The 8,231-nt window shown below is 43.2% G+C and overlaps 1 long non-coding RNA gene across 1 annotated transcript; it reads right to left on the bottom strand.

Moving 5' to 3' along the window:
- Positions 1-332: 332 nt before the first annotated feature.
- LOC120386555 lies at positions 333-6,925 on the bottom strand. Its single transcript, XR_005589775.1, has 3 exons — positions 6,707-6,925; positions 4,625-4,808; positions 333-660 (listed from the first exon to the last, which is right to left on the bottom strand). It is a non-coding gene; the product is annotated as an uncharacterized LOC120386555 (long non-coding RNA).
- Between the last annotated feature and the right edge of the window lie 1,306 nt (positions 6,926-8,231).

The following is an 8,231-nucleotide window of genomic DNA, read 5'->3' as shown; positions in this document are numbered from 1 at the left end:
CTGGAATGCACTCCCAAGGCTGGCAGCGTCTCCTCACTAATTAATAGCCCTGTTATTTTTATGCTTTATTGTTAAAGCCTGTGCATCCTCTTTCAAAGTTTGGGTGTTTTTAGCAAAGAGGTTGCCATGGATACGGGCAATTCAATTACAGGAGTTCACTTGGCCGGGCAAGAACTTGCAATAAATAAACTAAATAAACAAACAGTGCGAAGTAGGAGCAGAGCTGGAGAAAGAATCGAGATGAACTCGACCTGCTGTCATTCGCTTGCTTTCTCTCTCCCCCCCCCCCTCCCCCCGCTATTCTGTAGATACAGAGAGATGGGACTCCACAAAGCTTTACGTGAAGTAAAGAAACAGACACTCAAAACAAGCCTCCTCTCCATCCGTGCTGTGAAAATTTCCCACAGGAGCAAGGGAGGAAAGACTAGAGATAAAGAAAGAATGGGAGAAAAGCATGGAGTTGTCCTTGACCAGGGCCCCTTCAATGGCTCTTTTTAAGTCTTTTTCAAAATAAGAACAGCTTAGTGTTGAGCATTTCACGGATGAAAGTCAGTGCTCCCGCCACACCTGCATGTACGAGAGAGCTGAGCAAGGAAAGGTGGACGAGGCTGTCTGTGTGTTCGTTAGATGTGTAACTGCATCAGGTACACCCATCCATGCCTGCAAAGAGAAACGGACATATCTGAGACTCTCATTGGACTGGTCCCTGAGCCCTTCTTCCCTAAGGTTGGTCTTTTCCATCAGAGATTTTTTTTTTCCAAAATCAAGAATAGGGCTGGCAGTCAAACAAGAATTTCCTTTCAAGGCAAAGGTTGAGGTTTTGCCATTTGTTTCTGATCCGACGTGAAATGAAACAAAGATCTTTAGAATTTTTTTTCACAACATTTTTTTTTTTAAAAAGAAGAGACCCCAAAATTACCATAGCTCAGGGCACACATAGACCCCAGGCTTAAGTTGCTGCTCTGACTGATTCAGACCAGGGTCTTGAACCTGGTCTGCTACACCCCAACATGAGCTAATACCTATTCTGGAGGATGTATCTCTACTTTGACGTGAAATTCTGTCTTGGATCTGAGAAACCTTCTTACTGAATTGGCATTTTCCAATAAAAACCACGTAGTTTAAAAAAGTTACTAATGAACTCTAGAGGCACTAATCAACTCTAAAGAGAGTCTGGTCCAATCTAGCCCTTCTACAAGCACTTGTTCCTCCGAAACTGTGACATGGGTGGCAGAGTTTGGATCTGGATCTGAACTTTTTTGAAGTTTGAGAATATTGGGATCAAGGGTTTTGTTCTACTCAAATTCTTGGGCAATGTCAGCAAAGCATGACACTGTTAATGTGCACGTTGAGCTGTTGTTTATATTTTAAATATTAGAACCATTGTGCCAAATTCATCCCCGGTGTAACTCTATTGCCTTTTGCAACAGTGTTGAATTTGGCCCACTGTGTCTCAGGACAGATAGTGGTCATTGCTCGATGTCAGTATTGCTTGGCCATCTCTGAGCAGCAATGTTCAGAGCCCAAAACTGGACTAGGATTTGGGATTGTTCCCAATGCAGTAGCGGGGAATAGAGAAGAAGGGTCTCCAATTTTTGAAACCCATTTGCATCCAGAGTGATTTAGGGTCAGATTTTCATAAGAGCTCAGCTTTGACTTAGGCCATGTCTACACTAGAAAAAAGGATTTTTAAAAACATGTGTTAGTGAACTTTCTTTCTAGTTAGTGCTGATCAGGAATTTTCTCTTGAAATAATTTTGATGGAAGATTAAAATTTTGATGATTTTTTTTCAATTTTCTCTTGGGAAAACTGAGACAAAGCATTTGGTTTTAGGTCAGTTTGACCTGAATCAATTTTTTTCATGTTATGGAGTCTCCCCTCTGACTAGGACACATGGTGTGTCATGGGAGTCATATGACTGCAGATGCATTGTCCAAAATATTTTGCAGCCTGTCCAAAATAGACCCATCTCACTATTCCTCCTCTCTTCTGATATCACGCTCACAGCTGCTGCACTAAAAGCCCTGAGATATCGGAGGCCTGAAAAGTCTCACAAAAGCTCAAAACTTGGTCTGAAAGCCTGAAGTTAGGCAGATCCATCCAGCTATGATGAGTTCCCATATTATAAGTCACATATCTCATTACATTGTAAAACAGAAGGAACATTTATAGTTGCTGACACTCTGGGGACCTATATCCTCCTGGGAGACTATGATCCAGACCACTTAATCAATAACTAGTCACAACATTTCACTGGCAGCCTATCAAAGCTGAAGTTTTGTAAAGGTATAGGGCCAGATTGTGATCTCAGGTTACTTTAATTAACACAGGTGTCATTCCATTTAACACAACAGAATTACTCTGGATTTATGCTGGTGCAAGTGAGAGCAGAATGTGACCCAGGCTGTTCTCAAATATGGTGACTGACTCGCTAGGATACACGTGTACCTCAATCCTGTGCTACAAGAACTCAGGATTGTACAATTGTTTCATAGCCACTGTACTGCTAAGAGAGATTCTCTATTTGGTAATGCAGTAGTGATGTGCTTCTGAAGCAGGTGGATCTGAGAGCTACTCTTGCTATCACCAGCAGCAAGTTCTGAGTGGCCGCACTATGTAGACTAGTGACAGCTATGAAGTGGCTAAGTGGCCATGGATTTGTTATAATATGACTCAGTTTATTATCATGAGTGTGTGTATGAGCAAGAGAGACCTGGAGTTCCATCTTGTTTTATTAACACTCTATTCACTCTTCAGCCAGTAGAGGAAAATTCCAAACAGCTCAGGACTTGGTCATAAAAGGCTAAATTCTGCTCTGAGTTATACACGTGTATAACTTGCACGGCTGTCGGTGGGGTTACTGTGGATTTACACCAGTGTAACTGAGGACAAATCTCGTGGCCCCTGGCCTCCCTAATCCTATCTCCTTTAGGTTTATGTCATGAGCCAGATCTCTGCTTTGTGACTGTATTGCCAATCCCTTTTCTCCAGCAGGATGTTTACCTGGCTCTTGAACTAATTCACTTTGTTGCAATGATAATTCCTGGCATCCTTCCCCTCTCTCTTTAATCTGGCTTTCTTTTAACTCTCTTTTCTCTCTGAGCATTCAGAATGTGCTCTCTGTGGTATTAAGGATGGATTTACCTTTGAGCAGGGAAAACTACAAAGCCACGGGAATCCTTTACGATTCTAATTGGACCTAAGTAATCTATGAACCCAAGCCCAGCCCTGATTCTAACAGTACACGGGGGATCTAGAAACCTGACAGCCTTTATTTTTCAGTGCACAAACAATATGAAGCTACTCATAATTATGACAGACCAGGAAAGTAAAAGCAACTCCCATGTCATAGGCCAATGGGCACATTGGGGTTAAGGACAGCGTTTGGGAATAAGGCAGTCCTCACGAGTGCTTATCCTAACTCTGCCACTGATTCCTTCTATGGCCTTGGGCAAATCACTCAGCCTCCGTGCCTCAGTTTCCTCACATGCAAAATGGGAATAGACATACTCAGCTGCTTTGTGAGGATGAAGGGCTGTAAAGTGGCTGGAACAATGGAAAGTGCTATATCCAAGTTTATTAACACCCATATACAATGATGGGCACAAGCTAGAGACCTAAATTGAGAGAGGCGATATGAGGCAGGAGGGTGTGCTGGTTAAGGCACTGGACTAGGTCTCAGGAAATCTGGGCTTAATTCATCTCTTGGCCATAGACTTCCTGTGTGACCTTGGGCAAGTTGTTTAACCGCTGTGGCTCATCTGTAAAAGAGAGGTAAACAACACTGCCTTTCTGTTGTGTCTGTTTAGATTATAAACTCTCTCTTACTACATGTGTGTGCATTGCTCAGCACAATAATCTTACCTGACCCCCTAGATCAAACCCTAGTGCATTGAAAACTAGGTATCCAGCTGACTGACCGTTTGTGTTCCCAGCTAATAAATAGCAAGAATCAGAACCCAATGAAAGGAAAAGAAAGTGCATTATATTTGAAGGCCATGAAAGAGTTAAAAAGATTCCTTCCATGTTTCCCAGTAGGGGTGCATGTGAATGGCCAGTCTGAGAATTGGTTAGGTAAATGAATTATTAGCTACAGACACTTTATTCTGTTACAATAGATTCACAAATCAAATTAGGACAAAGATTTTTCTTTGATTTCTTTATTTTTCTCCCCCCTCACCCACTCCCACCACTTCATTTGGTTTTATTTTTTTTCCCACCTAGATATGACAGTTTATGAACACGGCTTGAAGATGCAAATTGGGATTTATTTATTTTTGTAAAGCTCACAGTGGAAGGAAATGTAGAAAGACCACCGATCCCCTCCCCTTAGTTGCACATCGCTCCCTAGTCAAATTCTGGCAAAGCCACCACCTTTCTTTTCAAAGGAGAGCATTAATAGTGTCACGGACAGGGGGCAAACTCATTACCATGACTGGATTCTATCATCTTGGAGCAGATGCAGGCATTTAAATATACATTGGAAAGGACTGGCCAGTCTGGCTCCAATGGATACTTTCCAAGTTAGGAAGGAAAAAAAATAATTCCCATCTCCTGAGATGCCCGCATACAAAAGTAATAAATAAATGAATAAAATAAATCTGTGTTTACTGCCGATATTACCTTTTACTTTCAATAGACCAAAGCAATCCAAGAGAGTTCAAGTGATGAGCCTTTGTGAGTGACTCAGATGTACCCTATGGAATCCTGGGACTGCCACGGCTCCAGCTACATGGCATCCAGCAACGTGAGAAATAATTTAGCTGTTGAAAGCATGCTGAGAAATCAAATTTCCATTGCAGAGAGTCTGGGGGAAAAGAAATCGGTGTGATGCTGTTTGTTCCCTAACTGCGGAGAATGATATTCACAGGGGATAACATCAATTGCCCAAGCAGTGATCTTGTAAGCTTTTGAAACAAGAACTCTCTCCCTGTTCTGCTTACAGAAGAGGACAGAGCACTCTGACAAAGAACCCCTTCAGATTAGGTCAAGCTTCTTCTATGTTCCTGACTCCTGGTCTTTTATTTCCTTCCTGCTAAACTCTTCTTGCAACACAGCATGCATCTCTCTTTTCTCCCCTCTCCTTTTCCCATGCCGCTTAGCATCTTCGGTGGCGCCAATGGATACAGAATGGGCAAAAACATTCACAGAATAATTCATTTGGAAAATATCGTCAAATTTCTCATATAAATTATTTAGCAAATATTATCTAGTGCTCGAAATTGGTGCACTGGAGTGACATCGATTTAGAGGAGCTGAAGGCTAACAGCTGGACTGCAATTTTAGGACTCAATCCTGCAAAGTACTAAACACTCTGGCCTTGATCTAGCAACATATTTAAGCGCATGCTTAGCTTTAAGTACACGAGTATTCCTATTCAAGTCAATAGCTATTCACTTAAATGCTTCAGTGGATAGAACTGGTGGAGCCCCCTGCAAGAAGGAGCCCATAATGCTTTACAACGCACAACAGGCAGCCAGAATTATTTTAGCATTTCGGTTTTCCTTAATATGACTCTTATGTGCCACGAAAGGGATTGACTTGCTATCCCTGGCAAATGAAGTTATTGATTTGTCAGCTAAAGCACGAGCAACGGCAGTGCAAGCTTCCGCTACCCCCATCCCTACTAGTGTGCCTCAGTCTTGACTTGAAGGGCCTGCCTCTGGAGCTGAGCTTATGGGCGCAATGGCATGGCAGCTGAAGCGAGGAAATCTGGGCTGTATCCCAGCACAAACGCGCGACCATTTTATACTTGGCCAAGGCGCCTAACTTTTTTGTGCCTCTTTGTCTCTAGCCGTAACGTGGGCCTATCACATATAAATTCCCAACATGTGCATTTAGTTGGAAGCAAAAGGGTTTCCCTACCTGCAGCATATTGCAACTATGCTCAAAAAGGCAGCTACAGACATCCACTCTCTCTGTGCGTATGTCCATGCTTGGAGCTGGGGGGTGGATTTCCAGCTTGAGGAGGCCTCCCCCAATTAGCTAGCACAATAGAAATAGAGTGTAGCTGCAGCGGCACCGGCAGCAGGATGGGCTAGCCTCCCCAAGCAGAGGCCTATGATCTCAGATGGGTGCATACTCAGGGCATTCTGCCACCCATTCCGCTGTGGCTACGCTATTTTTAGCATGCTAACTGGACCAGAGGGAACGGGAGCATGTCTCCTCAAGCTGGGATGCAGTCTGGCAGTTGCTATGTTCTTACGCATCAGCAGTGCCTGCCACTAAGCAGCTTCCAGTAATCAGAATCACAAAAGATTCCCTGGGTTGGACTACCTTAGAAAAACCCACTGTACTGTAGACTATGGTCCCGCCTCTTACACACTTCTGCTAACGGGGTGAAGGATAGTAATATCGAAGTCTATCTTGTTACCACCCAGACACTTCCATGCAAGGACCAGGCCTCATTAAACATGCAAATGCTTGAACAAATTAATATTTGACAATCAAAATAAGGCATTTTAGTGTCAGTGATGGGTGGGCTTTCACATGTTGGTTCATAGATATTTGGTTGGGTGTCTAACTCACATAACCAATGGGGTGAATAAATACAAGGCACTAGCACACACCATGTCATGTTTTCTTTTTTTTGGTGCTTATTTCATGCCACTTACATGAAAGCTTTGGGGGCTGTTCCTTGTTGAATTCTTTAACTAAAGAACACAGAAGCCCTCCCACCCCCCGCACACGTCCCCAAACACCCACCTCTTTGCAGTGATGAAATTTTCACCTGGCTCCTTATTTGTTTCCATGACATTTGCAATCACCTCCAAAAAACCAAACCCACAGCTGTATTGTCACTTTACCCTTTTTCATGCAAAAAAAATGAGATCTTTGTCTGCGCAAAATGGATGGCCACCATTTTTTCCTCAGGCACAGTTAAACAAATCTATGGGGCAGCTGGCTCCTGGCAAGAGAATTCTGTGCTTGGGCAGAGATACCCTCCTTGGCTCACCTTGTTGTGTTGTGCTGTTGCAAGATTCTAGAACACTGGGTGACATTAGATATACAGTACTATCTGAGCGGCAATGCCTAGTCACAATGGAACAATTAAAACAATTACTGAACGTTTTATATAACAGGACAAATGGATCACAGTGTTAAAGTCTTTGAAAAGCTCCTATAAAAGCTGTACTAATGCATTAATGTATTAATCCCCCTAATCCTGTCAAACTTCCAAAGTATTTCTGTAAAAAGGCTGACAGGAGATCTCAATACTAACAGGAACAGCAGCAGCCACTTGCGAGAGATGCTTTTTTTTTTTTTAACCATTTGACAGTGTTAGATATTAAAATTCACTTCATTTTCAGTATCATAGGACTCTGAGCTCTGGTTTAGGAGATGGTGAGAGGCATTTTGCAAGACTGTCTTGTCTTCTGGAGACTCCTGCATATTTTCTTTCTTTCTGTCTTATGCCCCCTTAAAGTACCAGGAGTCACATCCCCGGCTGGTGTACATTGTCATAGCACTATAGAAGTCACTGGAGCTGTGCTGATTCACACCAGCTGATATTTGGCCCACACTTTGCAGGAGAGACACGGTAGACAATAGAGTGGTGTTGGATTTTGAGATGTGCCCAAACTGTAGAGGTTGGATCAGCCTTTGGATCCCCAAAGGACAGCAGGGCTCAGCATGGGGTATTCTGGTTCAAACACCTTCCTAATTTTGACTTCAATGGAGCTCTGACAGTTCATGCTAGTTCAGGATCTGGCCACGTGTCTCTGAATCCCCTAGGGCTTGTCTACACTACTGATTATGTTGGCATAACTTATGTCACTCCGGGGTGTGAATAAGCCACCCTCCCCCAGCAACGTAATTTATACTGACTTAAGTGCCAGTGTGGACAGTGCTATGTTGGCAGGAGAGCTTCTCCCACCAACACAGCTACTGCCTCTCACAGAGGTGGTTTTTAATATACCTGTGATGGGAAAGCTCTCTCTCATCGGCATAGACCAGACGTATTGCAGCACTTTGAGTGTAGACTAGCCCTTAGAGAGCTTTATAATGCAGTCACTGCAACAAATGATATGAGAGAGAAGTTAAGAGGCACAGACAAGGTCTGAGTTGTGATTTGAAATGGGAGGGAGAGGCAAAGTGGTATGACAAAGCCCTTTTCTATAGGGTAGGAGTTGCAGACAGGAAGGTCTCCCAACACCACAGATAAGTTTATAAGAAGAGACAGAATGAGACCAGGGCTAGACATATGAGAGGGAACTAGAGAGAATCAAGG

This window comes from Mauremys reevesii, linkage group 19 (assembly GCF_016161935.1).
Source record: "Mauremys reevesii isolate NIE-2019 linkage group 19, ASM1616193v1, whole genome shotgun sequence".
In the NCBI taxonomy this organism is placed as follows: Eukaryota; Metazoa; Chordata; order Testudines; family Geoemydidae; genus Mauremys; species Mauremys reevesii.
Note: the sequence above shows the minus strand (reverse complement) of the source record. Positions and strands in the feature narration are given on the sequence as shown.